This window comes from Emys orbicularis, chromosome 5 (assembly GCF_028017835.1).
Source record: "Emys orbicularis isolate rEmyOrb1 chromosome 5, rEmyOrb1.hap1, whole genome shotgun sequence".
Lineage (NCBI taxonomy): Eukaryota > Metazoa > Chordata > Testudines > Emydidae > Emys > Emys orbicularis.
The window spans coordinates 113,485,643-113,503,259 of record NC_088687.1 but is presented as its reverse complement, the minus strand read 5'-3'; positions in this window follow the sequence as shown (position 1 = coordinate 113,503,259).

Genomic DNA, 17,617 nt, shown 5'->3' with positions numbered 1-17,617 from the left:
ATCTACCAAGTTTATCATGTGAGGCCTGATTCTATGTGTAGAGGTCTTTTGTCTTAGGGGGTATGCCAGTAACTTGCCAACTTTTTCAGTCGATTCCCAGAAGTCCTGCCTGAGCCAAAATAGGGTGAATTCAGTCTGTGCCATGTACAGCTTATTGAGTTCATATCTACAGTTAATCAGGGATTGCAGCAAATCAGGAGATGTGGCTGTGTCATAAAACATATCAAACTCTCTTACTTTTTTCTCCAGGGCTATCATATTTTCTCTGCATTCCCTCTGCTTGGTGGACTTCTCATCCTATCCTTTACATAGGCTTTGAGTATCTCCCACAATAGCCTGCTAGAAGATATTGAGGGTTCGTTTGTCTCCAGGAACAAGCCAATTCATTTTTCAGTTAGAATTCTGAAGTGGGGACTTAATAACAGTGAAGAATTAAATCTCCATCTACAGGTGTTTCTCACCTGGATATGTTGCTATTTGAAGAGTTATAGGGGCATGATGAGAGACGGCAGTTGTATTGATGGAGGAGTCTATTACAGAATTAGCCAAGTCCCCAGGGATCAGAAAAAGAAATCTATATGGAATAGGACCCATGTACTGGAGAAAAGTATGAATAGTGCCCACCCACTGGATGTATAAACCACCAGATAAAGCATAATCCCAGATCTTTAATATGCAACTCCAGAGCCATTTTAATCTTCATTGGTTTATGACCCTGCGGCTGAGATTTGTCCACAAACGGAGCAAGTGTCTCATTGAAATCCCCAGCAATCACAGTAGGCATATGGGTTCTCCATATAATTTAGTAAAATAACTATGAAAGGTTTTAGGGTCATCAAGGTTAGGCCCACGTATATTAGCAGTGATTAGTTCAGAGCCATATTTAAAGGATTAAAAATCTGTCTGATCATCTTACATTGACTCAGAGACTGTTACTGCCAGTGCTTTGTGGAAGAGGATGGCTACCCTCTTTGGCTTTGGATGAGAAGAAGCAAAGCTATTAAACTAATGTGATTATCACCATTGCACATTGTCTTCTGATAGTCACTAGCTGGAATGCAGTGAGCAATTTAGGAGAAAATTATATTGTGCAAACCTAGGTGCTTGGAAAATTTAAGAACTGGCCCACAACACTCTTACAAACTCTCTTCAATTTGCTGAGAAGGTTTTCTGACACCTCACCTACAAAAGCCTTTTGGCCTTTGCAGAAATCCATGTGAACATAAGAACATAAGAAAGGCCGTACTGGGTCAGACCAAAGGTCCATCTAGCCCAGTATCTGTCTACCAACAGTGGCCAATGCCAGGTGCCCCAGAGGGAGTGAACCTAACAGGCAATGATCAAGTGATCTCTCTCCTGCCATCCATCTCCATCCTCTGACGAACAGAGGCTAGGGACACCATTCTTACCCATCCTGGCTAAGATCCTGGCTAAGGATCTGTTATGTGAGGAGGATCTGTTATTGTCTTCAACTCTCTCTAGCAGTAAACAAAACAGGGGTGGCAATTCTGGGTCATTCTTAATCAAGGTAAAATATCAGGGTCACATCCAGGGGTCCAGCCAAGCTGTACTCAGCAAAGATTTAGAAAGTAGATGGGCAGTGGTTTTAAGCCACCTTTCCACTGACTTGATCCTTGGTCCAGGCTAGTTACACCAACTACAGCAGTCTCCTAAGGACTGTTCTGGGGCAGGAGGGTCACCAAAGTAAAGTCAACCCCCTCTTGCCTTCAGCCATGCACTCAGCCCCATCCCCGGAATACTCTCTGTGCTTTGTGGTGCACATAAAGTCATTTTGTACTGCCTATGGTATGTGTCCACTATATCAGGGGGATCCTCAGTTGTTCTATTGGGGGAGCTCTCCATCCACTTTATGCTACTGGAGCTGTGCAAGGGAGACAGAGCAGGGCCAGAATATGGTCCTGAACATGCAGGTGTGGTGACCACCATTTTAGCTGACACGGGGGGGGGGATTAGAGCAGGGACCTTCAAAGCTAAATGCATCAGCTGCTACAGCTCTCTAGCAGGGACTGTAAAAGATTCATACCCTCTGTGGTCTGGGCACACAGTCATTACTGGGCTATACAAGGTTTGACTGAACCAGTTACCAGAATACAGTACATAGTTAAACCTGAGACCACTTCCAGAATCACCAGAGTTGAGGCCTGTGACAAATTGAGGAATCTGTATAATCTATGAATTCTGTATGAGATTATAAACTCGGTCAGTATCTTTACCAAGCTGCAAATTCTGTTTTAAAAGTGCAGCCTTTTGCCTTCTCTGTTGGGCTCCATATTGGGCTGAAATTCCACAGGCTGATGGGAAAAGACTAACAAAAGAGGGTCATTGACATTAAGTGCTCACCCATCTAAATAGAATAGCTCTAGACAACAGACTGGCTTCCAACCAGGAGAAGTGATTAAGCAGGGGAGAGGTTGTCATGGCAACAGTCACCTGGCAGGGGTCTGTGATCACATGGGGAAGCTGAGTAGGGAGTCACCAGATAGATGAGGAGTCTGGTTATAAAAAGGGAGGATCTGATCTATTTGGGGCCATTGGCCATTTTTAGCAGCTCAGACTGATAGGAGCTGGTGCAGCCTTATGAAACCCGGCTTCCCTGAACACATATGGTACTCCCAAGGGAAGGGGCCCTGTGGTTAGCATGTTTGTTGGGTTCTAGATGATCTGTACTCTCTTGAGCTATATCTAAGTAAACGAGCAATTGTGTTAGACTCTGGGGAAAGTGTCTCGATCTGTGTGTTAAATTCTTCACAATTACCACAGGGCTCCTGAAAGAGAGAAACTGCAACCCAGAAGGTTCACACCCTGGATGGAGTTCTAGGAGAGGGTGTGTTTAAGCATCAGGAGAGCCTGAAGGGTCAGCACTGAGCCCAGGGGCAGGTTCCATCTCTCAGGAGGAGGTGCTAGACAAAGAGTGTGCATAGGGACCCCAAGATTGGGTCAGTGGCTGTGCCCCATTCAGATTCCAAAGGCTTAAAACACCAGGGGCAGCTGGGTTTTTCTGAAGCAGTCTGGTGGGTGTCTGACAGGGGCCTGACTGGCTCTGTGACAGGGATGGTTAGGGATCAAAGAAAAGAAGGAAGAATTTATTTGGGAAAATGGAAAAGGTCCATATCAATCGGGGGAAAGTTGGAGAGTATTCCATTCTTTCTTCAGCTAAAGAATTCCAAAGGCATGGAAGCAATTGAAGGCTATAGAAATATTTGATTCCCTATGATATTTAGGGATAGTAAGATATCTGACATCTGCTAGGAAAACAACGGATCTATTAGGTAGGGAGACAGAAAGCTGACAGGTGACTTAAACATTAAGATAGTGACTTTGTCATTCTTAAATCTCTTACTAGCAAACCAATAAGTGAGTATAAAGAAGAAATTGATCATCTGCAGCCAAGAAAAAGAACCCTGCCAGTGGAATTCTATGCCTTCTGCAGATTCTGCAGAACGTTATCAGAAAGGTCAGCAAGGAAAGAGATGCACTAATCAATCCCTGAAGTCACAAAAGTATGTAGCAACATATCCCCATTAGGATGCATTAAAAATATATTGCAACCTACCAGTGTTTCCTACACCATAAAGAGAGGAACAAAAAGCATCAGCTTTTAAAGACAACATCTAGTCTAAAAGCCACATGGAGCTGCTGGCTGTAATGGCAGGGAAGATCTAATGTCAGGCAAGTTACCTTTCAAGTCAAAAGTGGTGGTTTAGTAATTCGAGTATGGACTACTACATTCCTAAACAAAATGCTTTGATAAAAAGAGCTAAGTTTGAAAATCTGCAATAGCCCCAAAATTACACTTTCTTTGCAAAAATTCTACAACTTCAAAAAATCCCATATGTTGAGAAGTATGAAAAAGATCAGGTTATGGATCCAGCCAGTGCCCATTGTAATATAATCCTACATAACTAGCAATCATTCCAACTAATTTATACCACTTACTCAATCTTAAACTTGCAAAAGTATATACAAATGGTCAAAATAACAGATTGCTAGAAGATTTTTAGAAATGGATCCCTTGAATAATTTTAAGGTCTGATGGCCAAAGTGGGCTAGGGGCAGTCCAGAGCCATGGTCAAGTGTGCACAGATGGACAGGTAGCCAGCAGGTCAATCAATATCAGACGTAGTCTGGGGCAATGGCCAGAGGTCTCACAGGGGTCAGTAGCCAGGAGATCCAATCTAAGGGGGCCAGGTCAACAGGTTAGGAAAGTGAGGGTGGGCAAGGTGGTAAGGCATGGTCAGGTGACACAGCAAGGCAGAGCCAGGCAAGGCAGCAGGGTGGCAAGGTAAGGCTATACACAGTAGCGAGGCAAGGCAGTCTAGACAGCAACCAGCAGGCAATGGCTCATTTTGAAGACAGCTTCCTCTTCCTGTTGGGGTCTTTTTGTAATCCAAGTACCCAGTTAGAATGCTGTCTGTCCAGCCAATCAGGGACCTGTGGCATGGCTGCTGTGGGGCCACAGGCCTTGAGCACTCAGGCTGTTGGTCGGGCAGTGGCTCAGCATACCATTGTGGCACAGAGACTAGGGGTGCCATATAGGGATCCACTGTACTGGGGTCCTGACAATAGTAAATGGAATTGTATAATCTCCTATGCATTGGTTATTTTGACATATGTATTATTTGTAAACTTTAAGGAGCAAAATTAAGGTTAGGTGGGCAACATAAATCGGTTGGGGTGACAATGAATGATGAAGGATGATCTAGTACCTCAGATACTATAATTATATGTATATATGACCAAACCACCCTTCATCTTGTGTCTTTCTTGGGCTGCTCAGAGTCTCTCCAGGTGTTTGTCAGCTTCAGCTTTTTGCAACAACCTCACTGGGAGACTGACTACACTGCCTTTGTCTTAGGAGTGAGGCTGAGGGGTGATTTAGGTTCCGTAGACTCTTTACTCTTTAGCAGCTCTCCTTTGAGATTGCAGGATTTTCTTTTCCTGACGGATGAACTGCTTGAAATACCCACACAATACTAGACGTCCTTAAGACAACTTTATTAAAAACAGAGAAATGGTTTCCTTAAATATACTTACATACCATAAGCTAAACTAGATAAGGCACTGGCTCAGTTACAGAAAAGTAACTAAAACCCTGTATATCCAAAGAGCAACCCTTGGCTCTGACCTATCTATCAGAGTTTCAGTTCCCTGCTGTATCCAGAAATCAAGAGTACCTCTTCCCACACCTAACCTGTTTTTTCAAATCTTGGATATTAGAGTTTTATTTCCGTATTAGGTTACCTGTCTTCCCAGTACCACTATTTTGCAAACTTTAAGCATAGTACTTCATATGTTATGTCGTTCTGGGAGTATCTGCTTGACTCCTCAAGCAGATTGGTTTCTGCTGGGCCATACTCATCGTTTTGGAAGAATCTAGTTTTGGCTGGCTGGCTGGAGTTTTTTTCTGATTCACCTCCTAATCTCTCTAGGTGGTTAAATATTAATTTAGTGACAGAGCATATTTAGTCTGTCACAGAATACCTGATATCTCCTGTGCCCAGCGAATCCAACATTTACTAAAGTCTATGAGCTATTGGTGTTGAGCCCTGCAGCAATGATTGTTTTTTATTTGTATTATACTTGTGTCTAGCCAGGTCATGGCACCATTGTACTAGCCCCTGAACAGATATCAGTGTCAATTTCATCCTTCACTAGGTTCTACAACAGAGTGACCCCAAACAAATTTGAGCAAGTAAGGATTTCTCAATGTGAAAGATCATAAAAGGGGATAGATTTAAAAGGGGCCTGGAAGTGGAAGCACAATGGTGGTCAGGCTTATTCACCAGGAGTAAAAGAAAACAGCATTGTGGGCAGCATACAAAGAGATCAGGAGCTTTTCTAAAGGTTAGCCAGGTTCTGTACTTTGAACACCATCCCTCATATTAAAAGTTCCACCCATTTCAAATGCTAGATCATTTTGACTGCTCACTTATCTCTTTTGCAAGCTGTAAATATTTTAGTAGCTTTTGTCCTGTGAATTTGATTCACTTATTACAACAGTTTTCTCCACCAGTTCCATTAAAACTAGAACTAGTCTGAAAAAAACAAAGAGCTTCCTTTCCAGGCAAGCATTTCTAAGCTTCCACAGACTCTTCCAACCTTATAAACATAAAGATTAAATCTTTGGAGACAACTCCAAGAAAAATCAAGCCCTTCTTGAAGCCAATGGATCAATCGTGATTTTTTTTTAATCTTTTTTAGTTTTAAAAGGTCTCTGTATACAAACAAAATTCCATTGTTCGATATGTGTTTGTATTATTTTGCATTCCAAGTGGACTGGGAAATACCACAGCCCTTTTATGCATGGATTGAAAGGTTGTTTATTTTCATTATAACTTTGAAAGTATCTCTGTACTTTGTTGAAACTACTTTATAGCAATACTCCTCAGTGAATCATTGTGTCTTCCTCAGCCATAGTACTCTGTTTTGTCTTTCTTCAGCTACAGAGGAACACTTTCATAGAGTGCTGACTTCTGAGTTCAACTACACAGGGGTGCTGTGGGGATTAATTAGTTAATTTCTGTACAGTGCTTTGAACCTACTAGTGGAGGTACAGAGCTATTCTTCTGACCCACTCCGGCTATCCAGAACAGGTGGGTCTTATTAGCTTTACTTTGTAGTTCCTTCAGCTATAGGTCAAGATAGAGTCTTGAGGCCCACGGCTTATTTTTAAAAGCACAGGCCTGATTTGAAATTCTGTTCCTTTATTCTTAAATAAAGTTGAGTCCCAGGAAGAGTTTAAAGACAATACTTTGTGTGCTATGGTAGGAGATAAGTGTGGATCTCACTGACCTCTTGTAGTGTAGTTCACTGCACATAAAATGCAATCTTAAAAATTAGTAAAATAATCAGATATATTTTCTTCAATTTCCCAAGGCTTTTCATCCTCAGCTTACAGGAAGAAAACAGCATGAGAGGTGTATGCTTTCCCAAGAAAGTCTAGAGAAGCGTATGCAAGGTCAAATCCCTAGTGAATATCTGTAGTTCTGTCTCTCAAAACTATTCTTACCTTTATTATTAAATTTGATAGACTACTAGTCTGTTAGTGCAGCTGTGCAGAAGAACACTGTATATGAAACTAAAATTGAGATATGGAATGTATTCAACTATCCAGTTTTTCAAAACTTTTGATAAAATAGTTTTTCATGTAAAATATGCTTATTAATCATAGGTTTTCCGGTAAGAGCAGTTTTAGTGACTACCCCAAAACAGAACTGTTTTCCTCAGATAAACAATTTCTGAATTGTTAATCACAAAACTGTGAATATTTTTAAACAGAAATGCATTACTGCTATTCTCACAACGATCTGCAAATGCAAGATAGATTACAGGGCATAAAAGTCTTGCCACAATGGGGTGAAGTTGATCTATATGCAGCCAACAGATTAAATGAACTGCACAATCTTTCTTATAAATTTTAAATCATAGTTATCAAGTACAAAATAAACAGAGCAATCCTTGATCCTTTTTATATTTGTCTGATTTAGTTCCAAATTCTCCAATTTGTCTGCTTGTTCCCCTCAGTATCATGAATCCTTTCAGGATTTTTTTTTTTTAAATGAAGAATAAGAGCAAATGAACACATTTTTTACAAAAATAAATAAATAAATATATTTTATTTATTCTTTCACTGTTTTATAAACTATCTTGCTTGTTTTATTTAATTTCTGATCCTGAATTCACAATATAATTTATTATTCATATGCATTTTAAGGACTTGCGCACTTAACTGAAATCACATGCTTAAAAAAAAGGTATGCTGAAAGAAAGATACCACAGCAGTAGATTTATATTCACCCAATTGCTTTTAAATAAACATTCATAAGACACTTCAATTATTTTGTTTCTCTTAATAGATCCAATCTAACTTCTACTGGGAGCACACCACACATTAGAATGCTGGGCAAGTTAGGAAAATTGGAAACCCACTGCTGCTTCCCACTCTACAGTTGGTGGGATGTGGAAGATTAAGGTAATGTCTTCTCTAGGTATCTTCACATGAGTTCTGGGGCCCAGATCCACAAAGGTACTCAGGAACCTAAGTACCAGTTTTAGCTCCACTGCAATGCACAAAACTCCTGCTGAACCCTGTAGGCACCTAAATTTCCTTGGCACCTACGTTTTCAGAGTAAAAGTTCCCTAGGTGCCCATGATTCTGCCTATGAGCATGTGACTGCTGTCTCCCTCTAGGTGTCTGGATGCCTACGTCTCACCTAAGCTCCAGACCAATTCACTGACCAAGGGACAATGGGCATTCAGCCACCTAAGTCACATACAGGGCCTGACCTGGTACGTGGCCTCTGACCACATCTACCTGATCAGATACCATTCAATATCGAGGAAGAGGTGGTGTCATCCACCTCATAACTTTCAGCGCAGTGGTTAGAGCACTCAGCTGTGATATGGGAAACACAGGCTCAATTCCCCCCTCCCTGCCAGATGGGGAGAAAGGATTTGAACGGGGATCTTCCACCTCTCAGTTAAGTGCTCTAACCACTGAACTATGGGATATTCTGGGGGAGGGCTTCTTCTCCTGTTGAAGTTGTTCTGCTGTATATAAATACTTAAAAAGTCATAGGGGCAGAGAGCGAGAGTGACTCTGTAGTCCAGCCATGAGGGCACCCACCTGGGAGACTTCAAGTCCAAATCCCTGCTCCCATTGCTTTTTCGTTATTTATCCACAGTGGAACAGCTTGAACAGGAGAGGTTGAGGCAACTCAATGTCAGAATATCTCATAGCTCAGTGGTTAGAGCACTGCCCTGAGAGCTGGGAGACCCCCAGTTCAGAATTCTTTCACCCCCGTCTGACAGAGAGGAGGGAATTGAAGCTGGGTCTTCCATATCACAGGAAAGTGCTCTGCTACCTGGCTAGCAGTTACAAAGTGGGCAGCTCCTCCTCCAGTTGTTTTGCATGGAGCGAGGCAGGCGCTCAACTCATTCCTGCAAGAAATGCCTTAGGCATCTGGTTCACTTTCATGGATCACTAAGCAGAGAGAGGCACCTCCCTGTAGCCTAGGCTTAGGCCGCTATCTCTGAGAGAGGAGTGGGGCCTTGCACACACTTCTGTCATTGGCATCTCCCATTGGCTAGCATAGGCAGCTCCACACCTAGTGTGCTAGCTTTTGTGCACCGCATTCTTAGGCACTTATCTCTCCTCATCCATTGTACAGGGAACCTCGGTACCTAATTCAGCTTTGCCTAAGTCCCTTTATGGATCCCACCCTGGAAGGTTATGAAAAAAACATGAAAATTGCCTGCTGGGGCCAAGCAATGTATAGTGGCTATTCATAAATGCTCCCTGCTACTCCAATTCCTGCCTCTGGTAAGCTGCTCCCATACTAAGTGGAGGTTACTGAGGGAGGGGAGTCCTGCTGGGGCTACTAGTTTCCAGTCATAAACAGTGCCTGTTAAGCCTGCCCTTTCCTAGGGCGGGAAGGCTCACTCCTGAGGCTCTTGGTTCGAAGCTACATACAGCATCTTTAAAAAAAGATCCCAGCTGTTTCTGTCCCTAGACCAAATGGAGGAGACTTGCCAGGGCTACTGATTTCACTCTCCATGTTGATAGAAGTCCTGGTGCCTGAGGGATAATATTTATAATCATAGTGAGGGATTATAGGACTGGTTGCTATCAAGAATTCCACACAGCATATAGAATAGATTTGGTGTTGGTTTCTGAGGGAGCTACTTATTCTGCTCTCTTGACAGGTTGCTATTGTTCAGAGAATGCAGCAGCTGCTCAGGCAAGAAGGTTGCAGGGAGAACCACTAACAAAAGCACCATGAAAATCATTAGTCCAAAAATTGATTAACTGTAGATGTAACGATATCTTAGGTATATTCCTCTGGCAAAGCTGCTAGAGGGAACACAGGAGAGGGCTGTAAGCAGTATACACAAAAAGAATGGAAGAAAGGAAAGACAGATTCATCATTTTGTTCAGTTATGCCACATAAACATTTCTACTACTGATACTATATCTGTGAAGCCAAGTTAATAATCAAAAGATGACAGTATAGTGGGTGCTCTCTAAAAGTCCATATAGACAAAAGTTAACACATGGAGTTATCTGAGATAGCATGGTTATTTCCTATTATAAGTACAGAGAAATAACAATGGTACCTGACGTACTGCTGTCTGGTAACTGTTGTCAAGTACTGGGTGGGTTTGTTTGTTTTAAGTAATTCATTTTTTTGTACATGAATTAATATGTTTATGGTTTGCCAACCAAAATGATAACACAACCTTTGTGTAGTAAAAATGTTAGAAAGAATGCTATCAAAACTCATAACATAGGAACATTTTGTCTAATTTGTATTTTTCCAATCAACCAGTTCAACTCCAAATTCACTGTATGTAATTTTATCCAGTTCTAATGAGACTGATGCATACCCTAGCCAATTCTGTTGCAATCTGAACATGAGTAGTTTTTTTTTTTAATCTGCAGTGTTTCTAGCTGGTAAAAGTAAACCATACATATTCATAGAGAAAACAGAGAATCATTTGCAAAATTGCAGTTGGTAAACACAAACTGAACCTGCTAAGGGAAGTGTACTATTTGCATTTTCATGTATAAAGCTTTTAATTTTACTACAATTAATTTGTCAACCAATAGGAAAGAGACTTATCATGGGAGAGAAAATCTGGGCACACAGCAGGTTAGGTTCAGATCCTTAGCAGGTATTAATTAGCTTATATACTCCAGCTGAGGATCTGACCCATAACCTTGCAATATAGCCGAGTTAATATATTATGGTTTTTAATTAGAATCATAGGGAGAGATTGTCCTAAGGGATTTAGAAGCACAAATCCCATTGAAAGTCAGTGGGATGTTTGCTCCTAAATCCTTGAAAATTTTTTGATCATCTCTCCCACAGAAATGAAAGCCTGAAGCAACCAGTAACGGCATCCGATCAATTAATGATTGTTCCATCTGCTATATTTCTAATGTTTCGTCTAGCACTTTGAGGTTACTCCAATTATGTAGTTTCCATCACTTTTCTTGGGAGGCTATTCTATAGTCAAACAGATATGGCAATTATGAGATTTTTCCTATTACAGTCAATGTCATTAAAACGTAAAAAAGTACTATGACTAGTTTATAATAAATGCTACATCATGGTATTTGTATGGTACTGAAGTAAGTGTTCAGTACTTAATGGTGCTTGCTGCAGCTGTATTCCAGAAATTAAAATTAAAATTAAAATTGACAAGCAACATAATACTAATTAACTAACAAAACTTCATTATCTTTAAGTTAAGGCTGATAGTTAACATTGAAATTGAAACATGTGGATGTCAAAGAATGTTCCTGTTTAAAAAAAAATAAGCTTTTAAATTCATAGAAATGCGTAGTTGAAGAAAGCTAGATTCAGAAACAAATATTCTCCTGGTATATACAAACTCTTAGATAAGTATAGTATTTATCTAATTTCCTTTGATTCCATTTCCATACTTTTGAAAGCTTATGGGTTTTTTTCATTCCAGTGTTCCTTTCCATGTAACTATGGTTCAACTTTAATACTAAGGAACAACCTAAACTTAATGGTAACAATGTTGTTTAATTTCCTAGTTCTTTTAAAAATAAGCCAAAGCAGATTCCTTGTAACTCCCACTCATTGATTCCTCCTGCCCTTTGGAGTTTAGATAAGCCCAGGAGCCCTGAGGAGTCCCCAGATCTCTCACCCACCTCTCCCTGCTGATGCAGAGCTCATGAGATATGCAAGCTCATTGGCTGCATTCTTCATACTGCTGTACACAGGTGCGCAGTTCCACAAAGTAGCCAGCTTCCCATATCTCCATGACTTTATCTGTCCTATGGAATTTTTCAGCACCTCAAGTTTCCTTGGGTCTTGATTCACCCTTGCTTCATCTACCCTGGAGGTAACTGACTCACTGGATCAGCAAACTTTGCACTGCCTTTTGGAGCTTAAAAATCCCACATGGTTTCAGTCTCTTCTCTCTGTCTGCTTGGCCTACATTGAATATATAGAGCATGCAGGGAGAAGCAGGTTTTTAAAAACCATTCTCCATATTGTAAAGCCAAGGGTTTTTTTCTTCATTGTAAATAAGTCTTTTAATTTGCCTGTGCACTAGATTTTAATAGTTTGTAACTGTATGTAAAGTCTGAAGTGTTACAATCCAATGAGTTTTAAGATAGAGGGAACACCGAGCTGATAAACGTTGAGTAAAATTTTAGACATTTTGAAACTTTACTCACATCAATGGCCAAGATTTTCAAAAGTGACCAGTGATTTTGGGTGCCTTAGTATTTTGGGTGTTCAACATGAGATACCTGAAATGAATCTGAGTTTCAGAAAATACTGAGCATCCATCCCCTGAAGTTCTGGCCCCTTTAAACTGTCTCAACTGTCTTCAAAATTGTTTGACTAATTGCCTTCAAACTTTCCAAAAAAACCTGAAAATATTAACAAACAAAAAGTTTAAACTGAAATTACTTTCCTGTACAAAAATATATGAGGCATTAAAATAGGGCTTACAGTGGCACTCTGGCTGCCATCCAAACCAGGGAGCTGTTACCGAGCTCTGCCATAATGTGGGTAATTCATAATGACCTGTAAGTCAAAATAGTGTGAGTATTTTTCATGTGGAAATGAGTTGGTGACATTCTATGGAAGAAGCTATGTTAAAAGAATATTAAAGTTGTAAAGTGAAGCACTCAAAAGTCACCATAAAACCTTTATGTTTAATCCCTTGCTCATATGTTTTACAAACCAATCTTTAATTGTATGATCCCATAGTATTATTTCCACAGGACCTTTGTCTCAAAAGCAGGGAGGACTAGGACAGTGTTGAGATTTGCAATCCATATTAATAGTCAGTCTCAGGGATGGTTTAGTGGCTTGTTAACAGTACTGTGTTCTGCAGAATAGGAAATCAGTGTAAAGAAATAAATGTGCATCTTATGTTTCTCCTCTGTCTCTCTCCCTGCTTCTCACTTTCCATGTTTTCCCCCTTTCTAGCTCTTCCTACTTCTCCCCACATCCTTTCCAACTCTTCTTCTGCTTCTGTCTCACCCTCCATTTATAAAATTTTAGAGCAAGACACATTTTGTCTGTGTGTCTCAGGAACCTATGCCTTCCACTGAGAGGTATTTCTCAAGATGCCTCTGAAAAAAGATGGCTTGTCACCCAGCCAAATAAACATCTGAAAAATGGGTTCAGCTAAAGCCATAAAATTTGCAAAGCAGCATGACAATTGTTGAATCTGCTGTCAATATTCTAGGGGCCCTTTTCATTACTGTTATTGTTTCAATTAAGATAGGTCTGCAGTATCAAGTTTTCTTTTCAGCAGGTACCATTTTAGTGACCAACTAAACTATCTCATTAGCGTTATCATGACCTCATCCATCCATATTAAAACCATGACTGTTTCAAATGTAAGTTGAGTCCTTATAAACTTTTAGGATTTTATACATTAATGCAAGACCAAGCTGCTAAATAGGAAAAAGATGAGATTTATATGACCTAACAGAGGAAGAAAAAGTTCACTCAGTCTTGCTCACAACCCTGAAAAAGAAATTCGGACTCCTTTACATTAAAAAAAAAAATCGAAAACACATTTGTAGGCAGTCTTCAGTGTCATTTCTAGCTGATTCTGTGCCCTGATCCTGCTTCCATTCAAGCTGATGGCAAAAATCCCATTGACTTCAGTGACAGAAAGAGTAGACCGTATAAATCATACCATACCAGTAACCAGTGTGAGGGATATGACTGAGCACAAGAGCTCCATAAAATAGGAAAGAAGTCCTAGTTGTTATTGCTACTGTTCAAGTAGCTCTCATTTCATTTACATGGCAACCACTACAGTATTCCTGTCACCTAAAAGTAACATCAGGTATGAGAGAGTGAAGGAACAGACTTTCAGTAATGGAAATGAGCTGTAAGAAAGAGGGGGTGTCCTGATGAGAGAGGGCAAAAGAGGGGAACATTTCTCTGAACAGTGTAATTCTTTGAGTGGTTTTAATGTTAGCTAAATAGTTTATATAATTAGAGAAGTAAACAACAGTAAAATATCTACAGATCCTAGAGTAACTGCACACCATGATTAACGGCTTGATTTTTGCACTGATTCCAGCATGCACGTGTACCCCTGTAGGCCTGTTCCAAGTCTAGCCCTTTAAAGGAGTTGATCCCAAGTGAGGGGAATTAGAGTTGTAGGCATGGCAGTCAAGCAACCAGACACAATATATAAGGCTAGGTAGGATGGGAGATGCTGGGTAGGGTGCTTACTTGGGGAGCTGGAGGAAGAGACCTTGGGGAAAGATTGAAGGACAAGGCTAGACTGGATGGCTAAGGGCACATAGTATAATTATAGAGGGTTCCCAGGGCTGGAGACCCATAGTAGAGGGTGGCTGCAGATATTCCCCCCCACCCATCCATCCCCTTGTCCTGCTACCATCTTGGGAAGTGGATTAGCCACCCTGTTGAGCAGAGGAAGAAGGGGTTGTTTAGAAGCTGAAAAGAACACACCCGCAGAGGAAGGTTTATGCCCTGGCAAGAAGCAAGACCTAAAGATAGACTTTATTTCATACTCCAGAAGGTGGGAAACTCTGGTTTAGCCAAAGGGCTGAAATTCTTTAATACCACAATGCACTGAAGACTTCTGAGTAGAAGTACCATATAAGCTAATTGGCCTGGGACAGAGATGTGTGAGAGGAAACTAAGGCAGCAGCAGAGCTGGTGCTGGATTGAGTAAACCTGTGCTAGATGCACCTATTTAATTATTATCTCCAAAATTTCAGCTAATAAGTCCATATTAGAGTTCAGCAGTCGTGGGAGGAGAGAGAGAAAGTGGAATAAATGTAGTGCAGTACCTCCAGTTTTTTTCTCAACTCTTTTTCAACAAGCAGCAGTGAAAAGTGGGGTTATGATATGACCACCTAGAAGTCTCAGTTCAATCAGTGTGTAAAAACCTTCTCCTCTTCACCAAGTGAGGTTGTCAGAATGACTTGGGAAACATTATGGGTGTGACCTAAGGTTTTTTGAAGGCAATGGAAGTGTCTCCATAGATTTTTGATGGCCTTTGAATTAGGTCCCGTTACTCTCAACCTGCACAAACTGTATATTACAGAGTTTCTGTATTAGAACTATGATTCTGCAGCCCTTTCGTGTGTGATCTTCTCTTATCATGAAATTTATAATCTCTTTGGTGCATGATGACAAAATGCAAAAGCCTGAATGCCCATACTTTAACATTATGCTTTGATTAAATATTCTTAGAAATTTGAGATTATAAATCAGTATATGACACTAATCTGACAGATTCTAAACAAGAGAAGCTTTTGGATTTTTTTTAATGGAACTAGAAACCCTTCTGTAAAGTTAGACATGAATAACAGCAAACATATTTGCCTTGCTCCTGCCCCTATGGAAGTCAGTGATAAAATTCCCTTTGACCTCAGTTGGTGCAGAACCAGGACCAATGCATAGGGCTTCTGATTTTCAGTTTTAACCAATAAACACTGATATAACACCTCTGACCAAAAAAGGAAAAAGTGTTTATGCAATACACACTGGAAATGTACCTAAGGGCTTATCTAGACAGAGCAGTAATGCAGAGTATGGGGTGCATGACTTCTAAAGTGCACTAATATTGCGCATTAATTGGTCCTTATATACCCTGCTGGTGCACACTAAAGGTTCACTAGTGCTCTTTAACATAGTGCTCTTTGAAACAGTACTATGTTAAAGCACACTAGGGAACATTGCAAAGATTGCTCGTTACAGTAGATGAGTATATAATATACAAGGAGAAAGCCCCGAAAACCCCTGATTTTTGACTATTTACATAAAACGCAAAAATGGCTAAAAATAACCTCCCAAAAATTAAATTAATAAACTACAATAAACAGAAGCCCTATCAATGAGTCTCTTAAAAATGTGGAATGAAAAGTTACGAAGTACAACATAGTCTCAACGGAAACATTGGACTGTTAATAAGTTCAGAACATACAGATTCATTTTGTGGCCTGACCAGTTGAGTAGAAAGTATTGGACCAGTTGGAAAACTATTGGGCAGCCACCTGGAAACTGTGTCTGTGGTACATGTTTGCATACAAGGTTCCCAGGGCCTATGGATTTCTTTTCTTTTTTTTTTAATTTGTCATGAGTTCTGTGATACTTGTTTTTCTTAAAACCTGGGGATTAAGTGACAATCACAGCTTTCGTTATTGGGGGAAGGGAAGAAAAAGCTTCTAGCTCTTATGACTGCAAAGAAAAGCTTGAAAAATTGACTTGAGTGTACCATAAAGGCTCCGATTTAGATGAAAAATCTTCATAATTTCAGATTATTATTTTAGTGTTTGGGGGGGTTTTAATGCTTGGTGTTGAGAATATTGGATCCAAATTGGAGTAAAATGTGAGCTTTCAGGTTTGATTGTATTTCTGAAGATTTTGCCAAAGATTTAAATGTGTAAAATGGACAGACTACTTTTTTATTTTATTTTAACTCTAGAGATCACATAGGAGATTAAATTCTCAACACTAGAAGTAGGGATGTATGTGCATACATAGAATGAACTATTCTCATGTACACACTAGTGATCAGTTACTGAGGTGTAACTTTGCATGAGACTGTGCCCGGAGGCTTGCAGTAGAGATGTTGACAGGGTGAAGAGGCTAAGCCTAATGAGAGTTGGGAAAATTAGTCAAAATGAAGTATCATCTGAGTCACAGTCGCTGACTCCGTGGGTGCTCCAGGGCTAGAGCACCCGCAGAAAAAAATTAGTGGATGCTTAGCATCCATTGGCAGCCAGCTCACCCCTTCCTCCCCCCAGTGCCTCCTGCCTGCTGGTGGTCCCGCCAATCAACTCCTCCCCCTCCCTCCCAGCACCTCACACCGCCATGATCAGCTGTTTCAGGCATGCAGGAGGTGCTGGAGGGGGAGGGAGGAGGAGCAGGGATAGGGCATGCTCGGTGGAGGGGGAAGAACTGGGTGGGAAGAGGCAGGGTGGAGGTGGAGCGGGGGTTGGAAGAGGCAGGACGGGGTGGGAGCTTGGAGGAAGGGGGAGCAGGGGCGGGAAGAGGGAGGGTGGGGGTCTTGCGGGAAGGGGGCAGGAAGAGGCACCGCAGGGTGGGGGCTTGGGGGAAGGGGAGCAGGGGTGGAAAGGGGTGGGGTAGGGGCTTGGGGAAGAGGTGGGGCGGGAAGAGGTGTGGTGTGGTGGAGGTCGGGGGAAGGGGGTGGGGTGCAGTGGAGCGGGGGCAGCAAGGGGTGGGGCGTTGGGGGAGGGCATGGGGGTGGGGCAGAGCGGGGAGTTGAGCACCCCCAGGGCCCAGAGGAAGCCAGCACTTGTGATCTGAGTAACTAGCTAACTAATACTACTTCCTGGATTAGTGCTCCTAGTTTTATCCTGGGTGTGTGTTGACTTAACAAAGGGAGGGTGCCGCACCCCCCAAGAAAAAAGACAACAACAATAGAACTCTATTAAAAGAAAAAAGCCATTTCCCCAAAACTCTACTGAAGCCAATGGAGCTATTCTAGTTTACACCAGCTGAAAATCTGGCTTTGTATTTTCCACTCCTCCACGAAACTAGTCCAGTAAATGAACTTGTTTGTGTGTGTGTATAGATGTCAAAATCAA